Genomic DNA, 25,517 nt, shown 5'->3' with positions numbered 1-25,517 from the left:
ACATAGGTATAACTTTTAACTGGTTTCATAGATACGTTAAATAGCTGTGGCCATGCTTTGAGCCAGGGGAATGGGAGTGATTTCAACCCAGGAGGCAACTGGGATGCAACTTCCCCTGGTTACAGGGCCTGCGTGAGAGCTTGAAGATGATTGGCTCCATACCATGGGGCCACACCTGCCCGGACTTACTATGGCAGCCCAGTAAGGCTGGAAGAATACAGTAATGCTGGCAAGTGTAACTGATTGTAGGAGAAGCTGGAAATGGGGCTGCAGAGGAAGATTGGCAGGGGATCCTGCCATACCAGCAGCAGCCATACCAGAGAGGACCAGGAGGCTTTGGCAGAGTAGGCTAGGACCACGTGGCGGACTCTTGCTGGTGGGCCACAAGAAGGTGCCACATGGCTCTGGATTGACTAGAGATCATGGCAGCGACACAGCAGGTAGTGCCGGAACCGAGGGGCTGCCTGAACCACAGACTTCTACTTATGTTCCTGAGACACGGTACCCCAGACTGGGCAGAGGGGAGAAGGAAGGACTGTGTGCATTTGTGGGTATTCTGAAGAACTTTAGTATTTTAATGAAGACATTAAGTCATTACTCTAAGTCTGTATAACTTTTTTTTTTAGTTTTCTTTTATAACTTTTAAGGAATAATTATTTATTGTAAGTAATTCCTTTCCTTTTCTGGTGAAAGGAATTATTTACAATAAATAATGCCTCAATGCCTTCTCTGGCATGAGAGATGTCTTTCCTCTGGTGGTGGGCAAAGCGAAGCTAGTAGTAGGTGTGGGGGAACCCCCATTGAAAAAGGGGGGGTCCTTTGGTAATAGTCTATCATTCCCCCCCACCACCAGGTCTGTTCTATAACAGGAATAACAAAAGATGGCACTGAACTTGTAATAACAGTTCAAAGGCATCCATGTAGACCTTTCCATCTGGGTAAAGAACTAGCTGGAAAAGCCTATGTACAACCAACTGAAACCTTACAAAGTGTCCTAACATTTGAAACAATGCAAGAGAACAAGAGACCTGGGCGAAAGAATGAGGAGAGTTATGGCAAATGGATAAATGAAAAGCAAGACCAACAGGACTAGTAATGAAGAATGTAGAAACAGGGAGTGGGTGGGGTGTTCAAGCAAAGTATCTAGTATTTACTCTAAAAGGGTGTTTGTCAAGGGTAATCCTTATCAGAAAGTGACCTGTCAAAAATGAAACTGAAGGACAAAGACGAGCTCTTCTAAGGATCAGAATCAAAAATAAGTATTATGTCATACTTCACCCATCCACATTTGGCCCACACACAGCAAGGGCCCTTGGAGGGACATCCACCCAGAGCCAAGAGAAATAAAGCTAGTACATGTACAGCTTCTTGCCAAGATTACTGTTCTTGTAAGCACAGAAACAGTGTTCCAAGACCAACCCACAGGACGTGAAATGATTCATCAACAAAGTCCCATAGACATAAAGATTGTTTTAGGAAGTAACGAAGATCCAAAGCTCAGCAGAGTGTAACATTTCTTAAAATTTATCTACCAGTAATTAATATTCATTTTACCAAAATCTCCTGTCTCCTGTATGATCCTCAGTCTAAGTGCTTCTTGAGTTTATAGCTCTGGTTAACACACAAAGAAGTGTTGACCCTCTTTTTCAACTAATCTTGTAAGGTCAAAGCTTTGAACTCATAAGATGAATTTATTTAAAGTGAAGCAGTCCTGTGACTGTAGAAACAGTACTTAACACATTGCTCTGCAAATTTCATGCATTGTACAAGTGTTGGTAAAAATAAAAAAGCTTGTGTCAAAACTGGAGAAAAATTATTTTCAAAGGGGCTGTGTATCATTATGCTCACTGAACTTGGGTATTTAAAACTATTTTATCAAAGTAATACATGCGTATCATATAAAAATCAAAAAGTTATAAAAGGATTATAACATTTTCTAAATAATCCCCTTTTACCACTCCATACTCTCTCCAATCACCCTCTTTAGAGGCAATTATTTTATTCTTTTAATTTTTTTTCTGCATTTAAGCAGACACATTTCTAAATAATGTCCACATATTTCTCTCTTTGGATTAATGAATTTTAAGTCTTATCTTCTAAGTTCCTATTATGGTAGCTGAGGAATTAACTCCTTCTCTGCTGCTTCTTCACCATCATATTAGGGTAAATCAGTATCCAGTTATTAATATAGTATTTCTATACAAATATTCCCAGTTTTGCACTGTAAAGGATTGAATTTGTTTTCTTCCTTGCTTTTTGTCTTTTCTAAGTGGATTAATATATGTGGATGTGCATGTGTTGGTTTTCATGTTAGAAGTTGCCTTTGTGTATATTGCTAATTTCCCCCACATCTACCAAAAGCTTCCAGTACCAGTTTCTACACAGCTGTGAAAGGATTTCAGTGTAAAATGGAACTGGAGGATAGGAAATGGAGTGCCCTCAGAAGAATGGAATTTAACTGAGAGACTGATTTCCCATAAATGTCAAGACTTACCTCCTCACCATTGAACATCCACCAAGAATGTCTCTCCATCGTTAAGCCAGTGAACTTACTATTGGAACTCTGGCTGGACCGCCTACTCCCTGCACTCCTTGCCCATAATACAGCCAGCCCCAGATCCTCAAGGGACTTGCATGTAGCTTACTACAGCATCTGTTTCCTGCTTTGTAATTCCTCAGTTTTTCCCAAATAAAATTAAGTTCTGATAACTTGAGCTTGCCTCAGTTTACCTCTTTATATAAGTTGAAATAGTCAATCACATCAAGAAATTTATCTTTTTTATTTTTTTTCCTTGGGAATATCCAGCTGGAATACCTCCATCCTTCTTCTATCTCAGCCAGGTTGCTGTCCAGAGTAGTAGAATAGTGTCATTCTGGAAATTTTCATTGTTTTTTCTCATGGGTTGGACCCACTGCCCTCTAGGTTTTTGTGATGCTATTTAGATATCTCAAGTTATTCTTTCTCTTCTTTCTGTGCACCTGTTCATTCTCCTGCTCTGCTTGTAAGATCATTTCTTTGAGCCAACCACTCATATCTCACAATAGTATATGTTGATGAGATCCCTTTTTCTTCCACTGCACCCTCGGTGGACCTTTTCAGTCTGGAAATTCATGTCCTTCAGGAAAATATTTTTGAATCATCTTATTGATTATTTTCTCTGCCACATTTATTCTATTCTCTCTGGGATGACTATTTTTGAATATTGAAACAAACTTTTTGATTCTCTGATTTTCAAAAATGCTTTGATTGAAAATTTTCATACTGTCATATTTTTAATTTCCATAAATGGTGTGTGTGTGTGTTTTCTAAGTGTTCCTTTTTTCTGCATTCTGGCCTAGTTTCATGGATATACTATCTTCTCCTATTTCTGAGGATAGTGATATTTGGTTATGTTTGTTGTTTTATTCTCCCTGGATAGTACCTGACACATGTGATTTACATTGTTCTGTTTGTTTGCTTTGGCCTCTATCATTTGTGTTCTAGGCTGTCCTCAGATGTTAGACAATTCTTTTTTTTTTTCCATGATACTGGGGAGTGGGGTATCTGATTGAAGTTGAAACCTATTGTAGCATTTCCTGGATGAGCTGTTTGGGAACTTCTTGTGTGATTATTTTTTTTGTCTCTTCCCTTGGGCTTGGACTTGTCATATACTCTGGGGAGTACTCTTCCAATACCCTGCCTGGAGGACAAAAGTTTGGCTACCAGCATTCTGGAAACTGGAACACAGAAGATGTTTGGAAGTTCTCAGCATTGGGTATATAATTAACCACTCAATGCCATCAATTATTCCTGTCTACTCCTTGTCCAAAGACCTTTGTTTAACCTCCCCACAGAATAAACCTCCAAACTTTTGATGAGATGGGGAAGAGGTAGGAGGAATGGGGAAAGGAAACTCCTTCATAAAAGTGTCCTTTCCATCCTTTTGGTTTTACCTTTCTGCCTCTTTACTCCCAATTTCAGGGGTCCTGGTGTGGATGGTTTCCGAACCTTTTAAAGATTCTGCAATGCACCTTCAGTTGGTCTTCAGATTTCCTCACTTCACCTTACAGTTTTAGGTTGGTTATCATTCATCTACCTTTTTTTTAAAACTTCCAAAGTCTTTTAACTATAGTTGCCCTTCCTGTATTCCCTTCCATGTAGATTATTCTTACATTTTTTTTAGAACAATCCAGTTGCCTTGTTTTAGTGGGTTTTGGGAGGGAGTAGAATTATTGTAGGTGTTCAAGTATTTGCTTTTTTAGATTTGAATGATAGAAAGTTGCCATTTTATAGGTTAAAAATTGTTTGGAAATTGGCAGTTTCAAATGGTTCAACTTTATGTAAGCTTTTTTGTTTCACTTTAAGATCTCTTTTCATGGGAGGGGAGAAATCATAGTATATTTATTCCTAAGTTATGTCCACATGAGAGCATAAGATCACTCTGAGAAGCTGACCTAAGTATTTTTGACTGTATAATATCTGCCCCTATATTTACCTCCCCACATTAATTGGTATTGACATTAAAAAACTCAGTTCTTACCTTTAGTATTTTCTCCCTGTATAATATTTGGGGTTTCTTGAACTTCAGTGTTTTCTTTAATAAAACTCTGTCTTTAGTATTAGCACTGTTTTACAATTAATTAGCTGGGTGACCTCGGAGAGTCCTTCTCTCTAAATGGAAGTGATAACATACACTATGGGAGGACTAAATGCACTCATGAAAGCAAAGGTCTTAGTATGGTACCTGGAATGCAGTAGAACTCTCAACATTGTTGGCATTATCATTATTAATTGTTTACATTATAACAAGAATAACACACATGACAGGTACAAAGTTATAAGAGTCAAATATATGTGCATTTCCTCTCTCACCATCACTGCTCCATGGATGTAAAAATCAAATGAGACAACATATATAAAATCTCTGTAGTTCCCCATGTATTGTAGACCACTGATCAATACTGTCTTCCAGATTGGTTAACCCAAAGGCAGTTGCAAAATGTTGAAAATAACCACCTAATATGCCTGCCAATCAGACAGTTACTGCCTCTCTGCAGAAGCTCCCTAAACTGCTGGGACCCAAACCAGCAGAAGTAACAAAAGTCACACAGACCAAGACCCTTCTAGGTGTAGTATATCCCAAATGTATTTTATTTTTCAAAAATATGAGTTGGTTTCAAAGAAAAATCCTTTCCCCTAAGATCTTCAATTAATGTAATAAGGGAAAATAAATCTTAGGCTTTTTTTTTCCAAATATGATCTTTCTTGCTTATTTTTGAGATGGATATCAGTAGATAGGACTGACCAGACATTGTTGCTCAACGTGGCTTTTAATTTCACTGTTGTGAAATCTACTGTGATCTTGTACAACTTCGTGAGATGTAAGTTTATGAAGAATCTGTAGGTGGAGTAAAGGACTAAAAAATTTCCAAGGTCATCTTTCCATTGGTTGGAGACTGATTCTATGGGAAAGTCTCCAACAAGAATATAAGTCTTTTGTCAATTTGATAGACTGGAGTATCTTGGGGGAAAGTCTTAAAAAGAGCTGTACTGTGATGTATTATTGCTAGTGACTTGTTAGGAGGAAATGTCTTGCAGAATAAAAGAATTGTTTAAATCTTCCAACAGTCTAGTTTTTGGAATTACAGATTACTACAGTCACAAGAACCACCAAAGTGGAGGAGCAAATTAACAGTCATTGAGCACCAACTCTTCTCAGCTCTCTGGGGAAGGAAAAGTGAGAGTTATTATCTATTAAGCAGATGAGAAAACAAGCTCAGGGAGATTAAATAATGTGCCCAAGAACTCCTAGCTCTTTGTGTTGATGTGGAACAGGAAGTCAGGACTGTCTGGTTCTAAAATGTTAGCTTTTCGTTCTCTGACTTGACCAGTGAGAAAACTAAGGCTCAGAAAGGGGAGGTAATGCACTCAAGGTCTCTCAGGTCTCAACTCTTAGCTCAGTTCGCCAAACCCTACTCTGTATAGCTTTTTTCACAAATCACCCTTAAACTGTTATTGTACAAATAATTCTCCTATTTTCAAAAGTGAGAATGGATTTGTCCTGGTCTCAGGCCTTAATATAAGATTAATTGAAAGGGTAGAGATGAGACTTGCCATAAACTGATGAACCAGGTGAAACTTAGTCTCACCTGGGATGAATTTACAGATGGCCAGGGGGCCTGGTCAGCAGGGATTCTTTGTAGTTTCTTGAGGTGGTCAGATGATGGCTGATGAGATTTATCATCTTGTTACTTTTCAGAAGATGTCTGCTAAGTAATTGAGAACTAGGAAGGCCTCTTTCAAACAGTGATACTGGAGTATAATCATGAGGACCTATATCATTTGTTTGACTTTGCACAAGAGAAAGCTCATTTATCTGCAGAAATATTCCCTCAGAGCATGATGATTCCAGCCATCATTTCTCTAAATCCACTCTTGTCATTACAGAATCCACAGGCCTGGCCATGGCAGAAGGACTTTAAATGAACTCTCTGAAAATGCTTTAAAGGGGTGTATGGATAGCTAATTGCTTTACTTAGTGCTAGTGTGTTGGGAAATTTTGTTTTAAGTAAAAGAATCCTTTTCATGCTGTGAAAGAATTGCCTTACTGATGAGCTCCATGTTAAAAAGTATTGAAAATTAACTCTATATGTGTATATATATGAGAAGAAGAATCAGCATCAGGAAAGTTATTATTAACTCCTAGAATATTATAAACGCAAAGAATAAGTGACAGCAAATATTGAATAGATCCATGGAGGTTCTTCAATAAGGAAGAACATGTGATGAAATTAGGATTGTTTTTAATTTTCACTTTTGTTTTCATTTTATTTACTCAATTGTTAAAGTGTGTGTCAAATAGTCAATATAATGTATGTATTTGTATGTATGCTCTGTATAAAAATTAAGTGGAATGAAAAAGGATAGTTTGGTGAATTCTGACCTCATGATGGAAAGATTTTAGATTTGAAACTGAACAGAACTGAGTTGAAATCTATGCTTTGCCACTTAGTGGTTGTTTTAGCTTTAGTGACAGAAATAAATATTTTGAGTTTTCTATAGAATCAGGATAATAATGCATACCCATTATACATATGATGAAGCTCTTAGATGAGTGCCTACTATATTGTACAGATTGCGTTACTGCCTACACTTCTTTACCTTTTTCTTGTATTCATGATACAGGGTGCAGCCAAGGGGCCCCCAAATAGGGATTTGTAATGGGGTCCAGAACTCAGGGTGTCCACGAAATATTAAAAATATATATCCATATAAGATGTCCTCACCCCCACAAGTCTGAACTGGGGATTGGGACACATGGAGCAGGGCCATTGAGAGCTGTTTTGCATAGCAACAGTTTTGCAGCTAACTTCTGGATGGTCATTTAACATATCTATAACTTTCAACTGGTTTCATGGATATGTTAAAAGGCTATGGCCATGTTTTGAGCCCAGGAAATGGGAGTGACTTCTACCCAGGATGTAACTGGGAGGCAAATCCCCCTGGTTACAGTGCAACAGCCATACCAGAGAGGACCACCAGGCTTTGGCAGAGTAGGTGGGGACCACGTGGCTTTGGGGTGCTCCTTTTGCCATGTGACTTAGGAAGCAGGAGAGACCTTGCTGGGAAGAAAAGGGGTGAAAGGCCTCTTGCTGGTAGGCCATGAGAAAGTGCCAATGGTTTTGGATTAACTGGAAATCGCGGAGGAAACACAGGTGATGGTGCTGGGAACTGAGGGGCTACCTGAGCCACAGACTTCTACTTCTTTTCCTGAGATACAGAACCCCGGACTGGGCAGAGGGAGAATGAAGGACTGTGTGTGTGTGTGGGGGGGGGGTATTCTAAAGGACTTTAGTATTTTAATGAAAACATTAAGTAATTACTCTGTCTGTATAACTTTTTGAAATAATAATTCTTTTCCTTTTCACCAATCTCTGGCATTGAGAGACATCTTTCCCTGACAGTGGGTAAGGTGAACCTAGTATGGGGGGGCACCCCCAGAGCAGAAGGGGGTCCCTTCAGTAATAGCATATTGTTCACCCTCCCCCGGATCTGTTCTGTAACATTCACACTCTGTGTTACAGATCTTTACACTGCTCTGCTATGAGCAGGACATACTACTACCCTGCCTCTTGACTTAGGTTTGGTCATGTGACAGGGCTGGCCAATAAAATGAGGCAAATTGTGACATAAGCCAGTTTGTAGCCTAGCCTTCAAGAGACCTTATGTGTTTCTGCTCTGCTTTTGCTCCTCTACCGTTATTATAAAAACATTCTGGGCTAGCTTTCTAGTCTCAGGAGGAGGCTAAGAGACAATGTGGAGTAGAACATCCCTTAACTGAGCTGCCTCAGCCTAGAACAAAGGCCCCTGCCCCTCCCCTACTACAGCCAACCTATAGATAGATGAATAAGTCCAACCAGTATGAACAGAACCACTCAGACAAGTCCAGCTTACATTAGTCATCCCCCAGAAGCATTAGCTATAATGAAAAATGTGACTTATACATTCATAAAATAAATTCTTTAAACCAGCAGGTACTGAGGTGGTTTGTTACATAGCAGTTGCTAACCGATACACTTATAAGAGGTATCTAGTAAGATCTTTGCCAATAAGATCTAGAGTTGAAAAACCACAGCACATGAATCTCTCAACCACATACCTGTTTGTAACAGCTTGGCTCCCCTAACACAAATCTGTACATCCATGACTGAGAACCCAGGAAGCCTACAGAAAATACTTAAGAGATTCCCTCCAGTAGCTCAAAGTTGGACTCCAATCTCCTCTTCTCTGATAAGGTATCCTCAGATTCCTTTCTTCCTCTTAGCCCAGCTCTGCAGACTTTCATGTGGTCATCCCAACAGTCTGGCTTTTTATTTTGATTGCAGCTGGAGACTCAGTCACATGATGTTCAGCTTTTCCCAGGAGCCCAGGGGTTTGTCCTACCACATCCCCATACTCAGCCCAAGTTCTGAGATGTGAGTTCTGGCTTCCCTTTTGTCTAGGAAGAAAAACTGAGCAAGAATTACCCTGTATAATGCTTAAGCAGTACTTTCAGTGTAACTTTCATTGTCATTATTTGACTAAACAATTCTTATTGTAGTGTGAGGGCAAAACAGGGTATTTAGCAGTGTCCTGTCAAAATTCTTCTCTCAGACGAGTGGGAGCACAGAACATAGGAATCTTCAAAGCCTGTTAATTGGACGGAGAGTACAGTGACATCAATCCTTAGGTGTACAGAGAATAGAAACAAAGAAGGTCCAAGAGACAACATCCATGAATGAAACCAATATCAAAAGCCAACTACACGATTCAACCCAAGTGTCCATACAAAGGACTTAGGCCAAGAGGTGTAATCTAGAAGTGAGGCGATGGGTCAGAAGCCAGGAATCTCAGTCCATGTTGGTTTGAAAATATTTCCATTGGAGAAGGAAAGGGATCCTGGAAAACTTCCCTATACTAATGGATCCCCTGAGAGGTCAGCTATGGCTGGAAAGAAGCTTCTCAAGTCACATGCTAACTCCATCAGGACCTTCAATGAACTATAAACCAACTAATCATTACTGTCAAAAGACTTCTAATATTTCTTGGATTGTGTGTATAATACACATTCAAAAAATGTGTCTCATCCAATCATCTTTTTCCCAATTATTCCATAGTAGAAGAGGGTAACAGAATAACTGCTCCCATTCTCCACTGGGGACAGTTTAGCTTTTTCACTTCTGAGGGATCCCATGGGTGCTGGGAGATGCCATTGACAGTGAAGATAACTTCTGTGCATAGAGGAAGAAAATTGTTCATATTTGCCCATGGGCCATGCCCAGTAATGGAATTTTAACACAGAAGTTGGCAGAGGTAGGGAGAGAAAACTAGATCACCAAGAAGAGATAAATCTCCCAGTAGGTTGAATTAGTAGAGGTCTAGGTGTGGATGTAATTTTAAATGCGTAGTAAATCCTATGCCCTTTTGATATATCTTGTATCTCTGCTTGAAATTTTATTAGAGATTCATTTACTGGGCTAAAGAATACCTTAAATATTTCTCCGAGAGTACTCTATTATAATGCAGTAGTTCTTGAGAGAGGTAAGAATAAACTAGTCATTTAAATCTTAGTATCAATAATCTTATCAGAATGAGGTTGAGAATAAGCAGGCAACCTGGTGGAATTTCATGGTGGGTATCTTAAGGCCCTGAACACGTGGCTGTGAAAATGGTGGTAGGGTAGGGACCAGGAGACAAGAGAGAGTAGAAGTGAGGAAAACACAGAAGAGAGAAATTTTCCACATACTTAACAATTAGAATACTGTAAACAGGTAGATGGAAAAAGGACAAGCCAGGGTTCTAAGTCTAACATCTTCCTCAGTGGACTGCCTAGAGGACCAACTAAAATAATGAAAAGTGACAAGCACAATGCTTGAACACATGAATAAATGACAATTATTGTTACTTTTTTCCTATTCATTTAACTTTTTGTTTTTTATTTATTTATTTTTGTTGTATTTTTCATTACCATTTCATCTCCTTATACCACCACTCTCCCTCCCACAATCACCACACTGTTGTCCATGTCTGGGAGTCCTTTATCCTTTTGCTCAATCCCTTCACCACCTAACTTCCCCAACCCCTTAGTTGTCATCCTGCTCTCTATTAGTCTGTCTCTCTTTTGCTTGTTAGTTCAGTTTGTTCATCAGATTCCATATATGAGTGAAATTATATGCTATTTGTCTTTCTCTGAATGGTTTATTTCACTCAGCATAGTGTTCTCCAGGTTCATCCATCCTGCCACAAAGAGTAAAATTTTCTTCTTTTTTTGTGGCCAAGTAGTATTCCATTGTGTAACTGTCCAATAGTTGTTTTGTCCACTCATCTACTGAGGGACATTTAGACCGTTTCCTTATCTTGGCAATAGTAAACAACACTGCAATGAACATAGGGGTGCTTATGTTCTTTTGAATTTGTGTTTTGTGTTCCTTTGGATATATTCCCAGACGTGTGATCACTGGGTCAAAAGGCAGATCCATTTTTAATTTTTTAAGGTACCTCTACACTGCATTCACAATGGCTGCACCAGTCTGCACTCCCACCAACAGTGCAGAAGGGCTCCCCTTTCTCCACATCCTCACCAGCACTTGTTGTTTGTTGATGTATTGGTGATGGCCATTCTGACAGGTGTGAGATGGTATCTCATTGTTCTTTTAATTTGTATTTCTCTGATGATGAGTGACATTGAGCATCTTTTCATATGTCTATTGGCCATCTGTATGTCCTCTTTGGGGAATTATTGTTACTTTTATTATAAGTAAGATTTGTCTCCCTAAGGAAATGTCTATCTTCTAAAAACAAGTGCCCAGAGACCACCAGTCTTTGCAGGTCAGATCCTGGATCTCATAACCTCACCTAGGTCTACTTTTCAACCCTCATTCTATCCAGCCCTATTGCTACCAGGTCTGCTGCCCATCTCCCATGTAAGTCCTTTCCCTCCCCTTATACTTAGATACATTTCCTGGTTCTAGTTCCTTCTTTCTCACCGTTTTTCCCACTTCCTTTATTCAGTGTGTACAAGGACCTGGAATACACCACCATTCAGACTCTTCCCTATACATTGTTCCCTTATGCAGACCTTTCTAGTCCACCCTGGATTCACAGAAATGACCTTAATGGAAAGAATCTGGTACTTTTATTAAACCTGAATGGCAGACCTGGAACTGCACTTGGTAGCTGTGTGACCATGAGAAACTTACTTGCAATTTCTGAGCCTCAATTTTCTCATCTGTGAAACTGAGATATCCATGGAAAATGTCTTTCCTACCTTTGCTTCTCTAAGAGTTAAGTAGGCAATTTGAGAATATGTGTTATAGAATGCTATTGTGTTGATTTAGACTATTACACATCACTGGAAAAAGTCTAAATGTGTAATTGTACTATATAGCATAGTTTTAAAATCTTATTTAGCTTGTAATTCTTTTATATTGTCTTGGGGATTCAATGTGTTTCTTCACAACAGAGCAACAAACTGCCTTCCGTTAATATAGCTGGACAGAAGTAGCTAAATTAACATTACCGGGGAGTTCCCAAAGTGGAGAGATGAAACTACTCTAAATTAACATATCATGTGATTTTAGGTTTCTTTAATGTCTAAATGATTTAAGATGAAAATTGGTTTATCATTCCTCCTGCCCTGGATATATTTAGGATATTTCACACATTGATGAAATATCTATTGCAGTTTTCTCTACATGCATCTGCTCTCCACTTACAATAGAGCCATCTCTAAAATCATATCCACCAATTGACTCTTAAATTAAATTTAATATTAATTAAAAATTTTTCAATTAACATTAAATATTAGTATTCAATATTATATTAGTTTCAGGCACACAGCATAGTGGTTGGACAGTCATATAACTTATGAGGTGATCCCCCCAGTGGATCCAGTGCCCACCTGACACCATACATAGTTGTTACAATATTACTAACTATATTCCCTATGCTGTACTTGGCATCCCCGTGACGGTTTTCTAACCACCAATCTGTACTTCTTGGTCCCTTTGCCTTCTTCACCCAGCCCCTAGCCCCTTCCCATCTAGCAGCCATTGGTTTGTTCTCTGTATCTAGGAGTTTGTTTCTGTTCTATTTGTCCTTTTTTTTTTTTGGATTCTGCATACAGGTGGGATCCTATGATATTTGTTAAAAAAAACTGAGATAACATTTCCTACTCTATTTATTCAGCATTAAATCCATGTTTATTGAGCAATGTGCTAGGTAATACTGAAAAGTAGATATGGTCCTTCTCTCCACAGAGCTCATAGTCCAAGGTAAAAGGAAGCAAATTTAGGCATTATCAAATAATGTAAATAAATATAAAATAATAAATGATTTAAAATAACAGTAAAATATCAACTGTGGCAGGTTCTATGAAGAAGGGGTGCTGGACTTATAATAGAAGGATTTTGCCTAATTATGGAATCAGGGAGGATTAACTTTCCCTGAGGAAGTGGAGCTTGAGTAGGGTTCGAAGAACTAGTATGAGGGAACTGAAAAAGCAGTAAGGGAATGGCAAACTGCGCAGATGGAACAGCATTTTCAAAGTTCTGATGTTGATACTGATAACACTTGGTGGTGGACTGTATAAATGTGGAGGAGACGAAGACTGAGAAGGTCCTTCTTTCTTTCTAGTGGATGAATGGCAGTTCCATGCACTGTATGGCTGTGTGAAAAACTAAGAAGAATCTAAGATTTTATCTTACTTGGAAGCTAACAGTTTACTCTGCTACAGTTTTATGGGTGCTGCCAAAAGGCATGAGACTTTCAAACTCATGACATAGCCAGCAGTGTGAGCTTCATGTTTGCATCAGTTTCCCTGGCCCCCAAACCCTACAGGGCTCACAGAGTGGCCAAGGCCGCTGCTATGTAGACAGTTGGTTCCCATTACAGTTGAGGACCTTCAACCTCAGGAAACACAAATTCTTTGGAATGGGCTGATGCAAACCTGCCCTTTGCCCTGGAAGGGGACATGATCTTTATTTGACTGGACAACAAGCAAATCTGCTCTTTGTTCCAGAGGTCAGCACTTACTGTAGAAACATTGTTAATAAGACAATCCAGTTGTACCCCTGAAACCTACATCATTTTATTAACCAATGTCACCCCAATAAAATCAACAAAACCAACCAAACAAACAAATAAAATACCATGTCTTAAGAAGGTAAGAAAAAAATAGACGAAGTCCACAAAAGGCTGTGAGTGTCTCTGCTCACAAGATGTGCAGAAACGTGAGAGATCCAGAGGGAATTGTCGCTCTATGGTGCTAATCCCCGGAGAAGAATTATGAGATTTTATAGCTACCATGGGGGGTTTTATGAGGATCAAAAAATGTGTGTTAAATTGACTACAAAACTACAAAGAAACAAGAGTTAGTAACCATGCTGCCACATTTTCTTAGTAAGGCCATACTCTCTTCTTCAATTGAAGCTTTGCAGTTAACAAGGTATAGAGAATTATTGGCTATTTCCTACACGTCAGGTTGAATGCTAAGATACAGTATCTTATTTAGGTCTCAAAATAACATTTAAAGTTAATGTTATCCTCCTTTTATGTATAAGGAAATTAAAATTAAAAGAGGTTATAAAACTCTCTCAAGGCCCCTCTGCAGGTAAGTGGAGAAGCAGCCATCCAGTCCTAGGTCTCTGTGGCCCCTCAGCCCATTTTCTTGGCCATTGTGTTACTCTATATACCAATTTGCCTCATTTGATCCTCAGACAAGCTCCATCAGGTTGGCTTATCATCCTCGTCTTTCATAAAAGAAAACCAAGGCTTTGAGAAGTTGAGTAATTAGCTTGGTTTTATATTCATGAGATGCAGAGATCTGATGGATCGCCTTTGCTGAGTCCCATTGATTAAAATGCCAGTAAGCCAAGAAGTGGGGCCATGGCAGTGGCTGTCTGGCCTCAGTCAACAGAGGCAGAATGGACGTTACCGGCTCATTATAGACTGCCTTGCAGCCTATAGTATTCATGAGTGAGTTTTAAGTGAGTCCACTAGAAATGATACCGTCTCTGATAAGTTTTAGCAAATAGGCAAACAAGCCTTCTTTGGAATGTGTTATAATAAAGCATTACAAAGACATCAAATATCATCAAACATTTGCTAAATAAATTATGGAATGTCCATGCTGTGAGGCACTATTTTGCCTTTGACAAGTAAAGTAGATATAGGTGTACTGACTTGAAAAGAGCTCCAATGTGTATTCATATGTGAAAACAAGCAAATAACAGAATAATATTTACATTACCATCTACATTTATTTAAGAAACACAACCAAAATATATGTACATGTGGGACCATATGTAGATACATGAATAGGAAGAGGATCAGAAACACTAGTTAATTCAGCAGGGAATATGGCCTTGGGGAAGGAAGGGCCAGGGAGAAGGTTGTGGCATCCACAGGATCTCTGCATCTCATTTTATATACTCTGCACCATTTGAATCTTTTACAATAAGAATGCGTTTCTGTATCACTTACACAATTAAGTATAAAAACAAAAAGAAAGAGAACCACTGATATTTGGCACTTCCAAATGTCTTCCATGTGCATGTTTGTACCACAAGGACACATTTCCATTTACTGCCCTGTGATCTACATTTAAAGCAAGTGCTTGAATTTTGCATGTGTCCTAGAACCTTTTAACATTGTCATTTAAAATGTTTTGTACTGCTTTTGAAACACACTTAATCTTTTCTCCATTAATCTGCTTTCCCTAAACCTTTCCCTAATTCTTCTCAAGGATTTCCCACCTGCTGTGTGGGAAATACAACGGAGTGACTCTAATCATGTTTGGAATTATTTTATCAATTTAATCCATATTTGGCAGTTATTTCCATTCCAAAGTCTTAGACATTTTAGGTTGTCTGCTGATCATTTTCTCAACATTAAGTGACATTGGCAAAGGATAAGATAATAAATGGATAATTATCTTCTGAAAAATAATGTTAGCTCTTCACATAGGCTAAGCTAAGCTTAGATCTAGCTATTAAATGTGTTTTAGTACTTGCAGTTGTGGAAGTTTTCTACAACCAAAAATAATACCTTTTACCAGGTTCCATAGAGGCTGCCTGTGTTTGAAGTCCTTCATGCAGGCTTATATGTTTGCTGTTTTTTGCTGGTTTAATCGGCTACTTTTTGATGCCTAATCCAGTCTGAGACTTTAAATAGAGAGGGAAGGTCAGATGGCTTAACATTTGAGATGCCACCTCCCTAGATTTAGCCAGGACTCCCTTTTGTCCTTGAATGAACTTGGGGTCAGGTTCTCCTGGGGTGGTCGCCCCCTGTGGCTGCAGATGCCGGGTCTGCCTCTTCACTTTGCTCTGCAGCCATGGCATGCTCCCCACTGTCCTTTCGTTTTCATAAAACAGCAGCCATTGGGACTGTTGGGGAAAGCAGTGAGGCTGGCATTAGAGAGCGCAGCCACTGGGCACCAGGTGGGCACAGAGGCTGCCGGGAGATTCGATTCGGCAGGCACTGTGGGGTGTGTTGTTTGATTGTGTTTGTTTATTGTCCTTTTGTCAGAAGTGGGAACCGTGAAATAACACCTGGTAGTTCTGATAGAAAGCTGTCGTTCTGAGCCATAGATTCATCTCTAGTTTGACCTGCTGTGTCATTTGGACACTACCTTCATGGTCTCTCAGCACTGTGAATCCCGACCTTCAAAAAATGGAAATTACAACAACATCCTTGTTCTAATATTGTCATAAGATACTAAAAATCCTTTACATAAGTGAAACCCCACCAGAATAAAGTATTTAGTTACTTTCTGCGCCTGAGGCTTTATGGGTCCAACCCTGATTCACTGGATTGACTTACCAACTGTGTAACTATGGTCAAGTAATGTAACCTCCCAAAGTCTCAGCTTCTCCATGGCTATCCAGGGAACCTTCTTTGTGAAATTATCAGGAAAATTAAATAAAGAAAAAATAGTCAACCCTGGACCAACCCTACCTCTGAACTTCTCATCATGTGAAACAATTTATGTCCTTACACTTTAAAACACATTACCTGGGGATTCTCCTCACAGGCAGAAGCATCCTACACACTTGATCACGCTGCTTCCAAGCCTGAGTGTTTTCCTTCCACAGACGCAGCCTAGTTGTCAGGCCTCTTCCCTGGAGCACTGCTCATTCACGGATCCTCATCCTTCCACTACATCCCAACAAACATCATCTGATAGAACTTAGAACTTCCTAGTTCTTCGATATTAGGTTCCTGAATTATTATATCACACTATATTCTCTTTAATTGCTTCAGAGAGACAAATCCTCGACTCTTTTCTATCCACTATTTCACGTAAACCCAAACCCCAGGGCTGAGTGCCTACCCTAAGTTCGTCTCAGGTCTGCCGTTTAGCCTCAGGTTTCCGTCCCACAATTTCCTGGGCAGCCACTGCTGACTTTCACAGTGAGGATCCCCTCCCTCAGAGACTTTCTTTCTCTACAGGTAGCACTAATCCTCTTGATACAAAGCTACACAATTTCTCCAGAGTTCCCCATGAGGACGACACTGCTAGGGAAAAATTAAACAAATGATTACATTTCCTTTACAGTTACCTTTCCTATATCCTTCTTCTTTTTCCAGGTGCATGTATTGAATACAATAACATTGATATGTTTAAAATACATAGACCTCAATTTTCTCAGATTCTAAGGCAATTTGTTGAATTCCTTCAAAGCTCCCTACTCCTTTCTCGTCGATACCTTATTCAACTGGATATTGTGTGAAATGAACTGTCTGCCGTTGAACTGCATGCCCTAAACCACCATATTTACTTGCACTAAGACCAGGTTTTCTGACAATTAAATGAGTGAATAGATTTCTGTTGCCCAGTATGGTAGCTGCAAGCCACATGGGAGTTTTAAATTTAAATTCACTACAATTAAATAAAATTTAAGATTCTTCAATCACACCAGCCACTTCGTAAGTGCTCAGTGGCCACATGCGGCTAACAGCTAACGTTGTGGACAACACAGATTACAGAGTATTTCCATCATCACAGAAAGTTCTTTTGTACAGTGTTGTACAGTACTGCTCTAGGTTCTGAAGTGTCGAATTTTAAAAGCTGAATATTGATATTCCACTTATAGAAGGAATATGGGTTTAAATATGGTGATAACTCATTGGCCCTCAAGTTCATGCTTCTATTCCACAACCTAAGTAACCATGTGACCTTGGGCAAATCACTTTATTTCCCTGAACTTTCATTATTTCAGATCTATGAAATGGAGATAAAATAAATTATCTACTTCCCTTGGCTGTTGTATATGAAAGTGCTTTGTAATTACAAATGTTGCGTTGAGTTTGGTTGGGATTGCAGATAAGGCATGTAGTAGGAGTGATCACTATATATCTATCACCAACTCTTAACATGAAGAGAACTACTTCAAGCTGACCTTCCCAATAGGTTGGGGGAGAGATATGGTAGTGGCCACAGCTCCACCGGCCGCTGGGATTAGCAGCATGCAGTTCTTCACAGATGCATCCTACTGTCAACCTCTCCTCCCAACCCACCTGACTGCTTGACTATGCTTGACACATTTCATCCAGGGCCACAGCTTTAAGGGATGATTTTTTCAGTCTCACTAGTGAAGATCTGAGTAGCACAGATGGGGTCCCGGTTGCACCTGGTGGCTGTTATTGACCATCTCCAGATCAAATGCAGCGATTTCATCCTCCCTTCTGATGCAAGTGCAGGAGTGTACCACTCACCTTGGGATAATGCGCTTGTAGAGCATCACTGAGCTGACTCTTAAATAATCTCATCACAAACAACATGTAAGCCATTTGCAGAGCCCCACAATTTATGCCATTTTCCCATGGAGGACGACATTAGAAACTCAGCTCCATTTTATTATCCATTTGAGTAACTTTTTCAATTTCGAGCTTGCTGCCTAACCAAGAGAGCTGCATTATGACTAGATTCTGTCTCTCTTGTGCTCTCTCTTTCTCTTTTTCCCAGCCTAGTGAGAGCACTAAATAGATAAATAAAAATCACCACAGAATAATTGTAGGTGCTGTGGGCTAGAGGCCAAACTGGGCCAATCTGCAGACTCTGAGCCTTGTCTGTCTGGGTTTTTTGGGTTTTTTTTTTTTTTTTTTGCCCATCATTATAAGGGATTCAATTATAATCTTTCCCCATAAGCACAGTGGAGGTTTGCATACACCAGCCCTGGGGCAGTATTCATCATAATGCATTTTGAGAGTGAAAGAAAAAGAGGGAGAAGTCTGGTTTCCCCTAAAGCTGTATTTTTCATTTGGAGACTTGGTCAAATTTTAGCATTTTTAAACCTCCCCTAAGTCCCTGTCACAAGCATATCTATTCTCAGAGTGTTCTCATGAAAATGCTAGGAGATGCTCTAGTATGAAGGCGAGGCCTGTTGGAATTTGCTGGGGAGGGTACCTCATAAATGGCCAAACAAGCAGAAAGAAGTTTAAGACTGGGAATTTGTTCCTTTCCATATATGTGTCTGAGACAGTCAGGGGGAAAGTTTTCCTGAAGGAGAAACGTCCAGATCTGTAGAAATCTGCTCTTTCCGGTGCCACAGCCTCTCCTAACAACAGCTACCCACGAATGCGTCCTGTGGGCCAGGCACTGTTCTGCCTCTCCTGTCTCTAAAGGTATTAACCCATTTAAAGGTCACAGAACTCCCTGAGGAAGGTAGCATAATTATTCACATTTTTCAGAAACAAACTTCAAAAAAAAAAATTAAACCTAGTCCAGCTCATAGAACCAATAAATAGTGGAGATGGGACTCAAAATCTGGACAGCCAGAGCCTCTGCCTTTAGCCGTGTAGGTACACAAATGGTTTCACATCAAAATAAGGAAGAAATACTTGAAACTACCACAGTCCTCATGTCTGGTCAGGTGATTGTAGATACTTTTCACAGCTATTTCTCCCCACTGCCCATTCATTATCACACTCAACAAAGGTGTTGGCTGGTTGTGGTTCCTTGCCTGGCAAGGTGACCCAAACATTTGTACCTGAAGGGCCTTGACCATAAGCAGTCCTGTTTATGTTTGGTTGTTTTAGTTTTCCATTTAGTTTAATTATAAGACAGAGGAGTATTAAGGCTCCAAGGTATTTCTTGCATTCCAGACATATTCTTCCTTTCCTTCAGTGTGTAGCAGCAAACCAGTTTCCCCTGGTAGTTAGGCTCCGCCACTCCAGGCAGTAGAGTAACACCCTTTTTGGCCTCACTGGCTTGAGGAACCCAAAATGGCCAGGCGGCAGTTTCAGCTTCCACTTCCAGAGAACCATTGCTGTGTCCCACGTGCAATCTTTCCTCCTTTGTAAAGTATGACCACGAGTAGCGCAGGTTCCACAGCTATGGAGAGGAATGCAAAAACGTTTTCACTGAGACACTAGTGAGAGGAGCCTCTGCCATTCCCACCCCTGATCAGTCCTATGAATTCTGTGTATGGGAGAAGTAGCACTCTCTGCTGGTGTCTGATTTACAGCACATACTGTCTCCTGGAGGACACTTTCCCACCCCTGCAAGATTCTGCTACTCAGCTGTCACTGTATCCGAGCCTTAAAGGCCATGCCACCATTCTATCAGGCCAGGCACTTTATGGGTAATTGGAGAGCATGGTAATACCATAGCATACATCCATTGCTATAAGGCATTTGCTAAAAGATGTGTTCCTGGATCAGAAGCTAGGCTGTGTAGAATATTATTATGGTGAGTCAGGCATTCGCAAGTCAATGTATGGTGGTTTTGGCAGAAGTATTGCAGGTAGGAAAGGCAAATCTATATTCAGAGTAACATTCTAGTGAGAATACAGCTGCTCCTTCCATAGAGGAAGTGTTCCATTGTGAACAAGCTGCCACCAGGTTGCTGGATGATACCCTGGGAGAACAATGCCATATCAGAGTTCAGCAGGTGGTTGGCAGATTGGGTACTCTGTAGAGTTAGAAGCCAGGTTGGACTTCATGCATGAAAGTCCATGTTACTGAGCCCACGCATAACCTCCATCCATGTCACCATGGCTACTTTGTGAGCCAATTAGGCAGGGATAGAGGTGGCTGAGGAAAGAGACTCACTGGTGTGCACAGGACAGGTCATCCTCTCCACCAAATCAAGTAAAAAACTAAGACACAAACACAGTTTTGATAATCCAAAGGTATTTTCCAAGATATGTCTATCTTTTCATCATTGAAAGGGGATGTGGAAGGCACCACCATGCCTACATCTCCCAAGGCCTTGACGGTATCACTAATCTACACGATCCCTCCAGAAACGGAGGGATATTGCTTTTTGCTTACTATTTTGGTAACTAGAGACAGTGTCAGTGGCTTCCACATGTCCATCACCAAATCTTGAAGTGAAGGGAACTATATCAGGGCTAACCTTTACAATTGGTGGGGGGAGAGATGTGGTGGTGATCTCAGCTCCACTCGCTGCTGGGATTGGCTACTGGAATGACTGGCAGTTGCTCCGGGTGAGTCAGTGAGTGGGTGGTGAGTGAACGTGAAGGCCTAGGACATTACTGTGCATTACTGTAGACTTCATAACACCGTACACTTAGGCTTCACTAAATTTATACACAAATATATTTTCTTTGATAATAAGATAAACATAGCTTACTATAACATATTTACTTTATAATTTTTTTAACTTCACCACTGTTATGTAATAACACAGATTAAAACACAAACGCATTGCGCAGCTGTACAAAATATTTTTTTCTTTATATCCTTATTCTTTTTTATTACTTTTAAACTTTTTTGTCAAAAACTATGACATAAAACACACACATTAGGCCTTCACAGAATTAGGAACATCAATATCACTGTCTCCACCTCCACGCTCCCCCACTGGAAGATCTTCAGGGTCAGTAACTCCTGTGAAGCTGTCATCTCCTGTGATAACAGTATCTCCTTCTGGAACACCCTCTGAAGGACCTGCCTGAGGCTATTCTTGGGGACGTGCCACTCTTTTCAGAAAGGCATCCATAGTGGTTTGCTTGGTTTGTTTCTTTTTGTCATCATAGGCTTGCTTAAGCAGATATGCTCCATGAACATTCACTTTATTAATGAAAAATTTTCACTGTAGGGTTTCATGTTTTCAAACATCTTAGGGAGCTTTGTTGAGGTCTGCTTGTTTAACTTCTGCTAACCCCTCCACTGTGGATTTTCTTGGGGGGTTTCTTGGGGAGCTTTTCCTGTAGTTTCCTTTCCTCTTGCCTCTTGTACAGCTATGTGTTCCTGTTCCATTTCCACCATCTCCTCATTACTCAGTTCCTCAGGAACCACCGCTAGAAGCTCCTCAATGTCACCCTCATCCATACCCAGGTTAAAGTTGTTTGCATCTCATCCCCATCCTTGTTGATTTCTTGCAACCTCCTTATCTTTGGCAAACACTTAGAAGGGTTTGAACCTTTTGTGTGTCTTCTTCCAGATGCCATTGATATGCTCCTTGGTGGAGTCACTCCAAGCCCAAGCAAGATTTCTGACGCAGTCATAGATGTGGTAATCCTTTCTGAATTGCATCATTGTCTTTCTCAGTTGCAGCAATATCCTGGGCAAAGGTCCTCCTTAGGTGGTAGGCCTTAAAAGCTTCTATAACTCTTTGGTTCATTGTTCAGATCAAAGCGATGGTGTTTGGAGGAAGAAATAGCACTTTGATATAAAGATCATCAATAAGAGGAAGATAGATGTCTGTGAGCATTATCAACAATAAGCAAAATCTTGCTAAGTATGTTATTCTCCAAGCAGTACTTCTTCATTTTATTTCTCTGACATAGCAATTCAGTAGGGTATCCTGGAAGAGGAGCTGGTTACTCCATGCATTCTTATTGCTCCTGTGGTACATAGGCAGTGTGTGCTTATTTATATGCTTGAAGGCCCTGGGGTTCTCACTGTGCTACATCACAAAAGATTCCAATTTCTAGTCCACAACATTGCCCCCAAGTTAGACTTCTTCTGTCCCTTTAAACCTTGAAATCTGGCATTGATTTGACCTCATTATGGATGAAAGCCCTTTTAGGCATCTGTTTCCAGAACACGGAGGTTCCATCATATTGAATATTTGTTCTAGCAAGTAATGTTCCTTCACAGTCAGGCTATCTAGAGTTTCCAGAAATGCTGCAGTTTCCTTCGCATTAGCACTTGCAGACTCTGCACTCACTTTCATGTTATGTAATGAATGATGATCTTGAATCAGTTAAATCACCCAGAGCAAGCAAAAAATTCAACATCATAGTCAAGTCCAGCCTTTTCTTTCAACATTGAAACAAACATTTTGCTTTTGTCATGGTCACCATGCAGCTGAGAGGGATACACTTCCATACCTGGTCTTCAACCCAGGCCATTGGATGTTTCTCTACATCTGATATAGGACATTGTTGAATTGTTATTAGTGTTATTGCCTTCAATGAAAGAGATCCTTTAATGGCTTCTGTCCCTTGTTCTTATTCTTCAAGATGGTACCTGGGGTGGAGTGGGACATGCCTGATTGATGAGCAGTAACCATGACTGATTTTCCACCTTTGTAGTCCTTAATCACTCTTGCTTTCATTTCCAGGTCAATCATTCGATGTGGCCTCTTACTGGCACCACTAGCAGTGGATTTTATATGCTTGAACAAAACAACATGAGATTAAATCAAACACAAGAGAAAATGAAACAATGAAAATGAAATTGAGAGATGCAGTAACCAGGAGATGTAAGAAGCTGCTGCCAATGTAACACGGTATACTGTTTCACAGCAAAATTTTTTTATAAGTAGAAAGAATGCATTCTAAATAATGATGGTTAATATAGTATGGTAAATACGTAAACCAGTTCATTATATTTGCAGGTATTATGTGCTGTACAGAACTGTATGTGCTGCTGTACTTTTATATGACTGGCAGTGCAGTAGGTCTGTTTACACCTGCATCACCACAAACACACGGGTAATCAATGTGTTGCGCTATGATGTCACGAAGGCTACGGCATTACTAGATGATGGGAATTTTTCAGCTCCAGCATAATCTTACGGGACCACTGTTATATGCATGTTCTGCCATTAACCAAAATGTTATCCAAAGCATGCCTGCATGTGATTTCATTGATCTGAAATCTGGCAGAGGCAGAAATATCTATCAGTGTTTGCCTAAACCAGAGGACAAATGGGGATTGACTGGTTTGGGAATGATGAAATGGGCCTTTGTCCTCTGTACACTTAAAATGGTTACGTTCATTTTTAACCACTTTATTGAAGTCAAAATATCATTCAATTCTCCTTTTTTAAATGTATGGTTTGATGATTTTTAGAAAGTGAAACAGCTGTGCAGCCATGACCCTCAAAAATGTCCTTCCCCACTTGTAGTTCACTCCTGCTTCTCTCCCCAGCCCTAACAAATCACTGGTCAGATGTGTATCTCCACAGTTTTGCCTTTTCTTGAAATATCATATAAATAAAATGATAAAATGCATAGTCTTTTGTATCTGACTTCTTTCATTCAGGATGATGTCTTTGAGGTTCACCCATGTTGTTGCCCATATTAGTAGTGCCTACCTTTTTATTGCTGATAGTATTCTATTATATGAATATGCCACATTTTATTTATCTTTAATCTAGTCTAATCTCTTTGTTTAGGGATTCATCTGTCTATAGGCATACCTCACTTTACTGCACTTCAACGGTGTTGCTCTTTTTTTACCAATTGAAGGCAAGACCCTCCACTAGCAGAAGGATTACGACTCACTTTATGGTGACACTTGGTTTATTGCGGTGCTGTGTGACTGAACTTGCATTATCTCTGAGGTATGTCTGTGTTCATCTGATGATTGGCATTTGGGTTCGGGATATTTTCTAATATCCCAATAAGCTGCTCTTAACATTTGTATATATGTCTTCGTGAGGAATGTGTTTTCATTTCTAATGGGTAGATAGGAGTGGAATTGGTGAGTCATACAATAAGAGTACATTTAACTTATGAAGAAACTGCTGTTGAAAGAAACTGTTTTTAAAGAAACATCATGGTATACTGGAGAGAGCTAAGGCATCAGAAGCCAACTAACTTGAATTGACATCCATCCTGCTATTTAGCAGCTGAATGACCCTAGATAAGTCATTTAACACCTCTGTTTCCTCATCTGCAAATGAGTGTAAACAATTCTATGTTTTGTTCATGTTGCCAGAATTCATTGAGATAATGTTTATGAAGTGCTTGGTAAAATATGAAGAGAAGGCTCTCAATAAAAGGTAGCTAAGTGTAGTAGCAGCAGCAGCAGTAGTAGTAGTAGTAGTAGTAGTAGTAGTAGTAGTAGTAGTAGTAGCAGCAGCAGCAGCAGCAGAGTAGTAATAGATAATACCCCAAATACTTTGTTATTTGGGGGATAGTTAGCACAAGCTAATGGTCCACTGATCATCCCCAAATTCCCAGCCAGATCAGACAGCAGGTGTATGTTGTTTGTGGTGTTTATTTTCATTCTTCCTTCTTTTTCTGAGCCTCGCCTGGCATATGGGTTGGTAAACCTCTCCTAATGCAGGCCAGAAAAACAGCAGTCATCCTCCAGCTGTGCATAGTAAAACCGTCCTGAGTTGCTCAAGATCCAAAAGGGGATCGCCCAAGAGAAACAGGAATGGAAAATAATCGTCTTTTTACCTAAATCTGTTTGATGTAACAATTTGTCTTCTTACCTAATACGTGCCCAGGAATGGGTAACTAGGAGCTCAAGGCATTTGGAAGGACCACAAGCGTTCTCTAGCTCAGAGAGAGTTATCCAGTTGAGAGAATAAACCTAACATCCAGAAAAGAGGCAGGCAATCTGCAGGAAGTTGCTCAGCCATGTGATCCAGATCCACTCACTGTGGGACTCAGGAGGGGGATGAGATCTATGCATATATGATGAGACCTTCTTGAAAACTGTAGGGTTTGAGGTAGACACCAATTTTTTTCTCTTTTAAGACAGATAACTTAATAAGGACTCAGAAGGAGGAAATGCAGAAACAGCACACAGATGTTGGAGGGCAAAAGGGTAGATGAGATGGATGTAC

The sequence above is a fragment of the Desmodus rotundus genome, chromosome 7 (genome assembly GCF_022682495.2).
Source record: "Desmodus rotundus isolate HL8 chromosome 7, HLdesRot8A.1, whole genome shotgun sequence".
Lineage (NCBI taxonomy): Eukaryota > Metazoa > Chordata > Mammalia > Chiroptera > Phyllostomidae > Desmodus > Desmodus rotundus.
The sequence above is the reverse complement of the archived record's forward strand: the minus strand, read 5'-3'. Positions refer to the sequence as shown.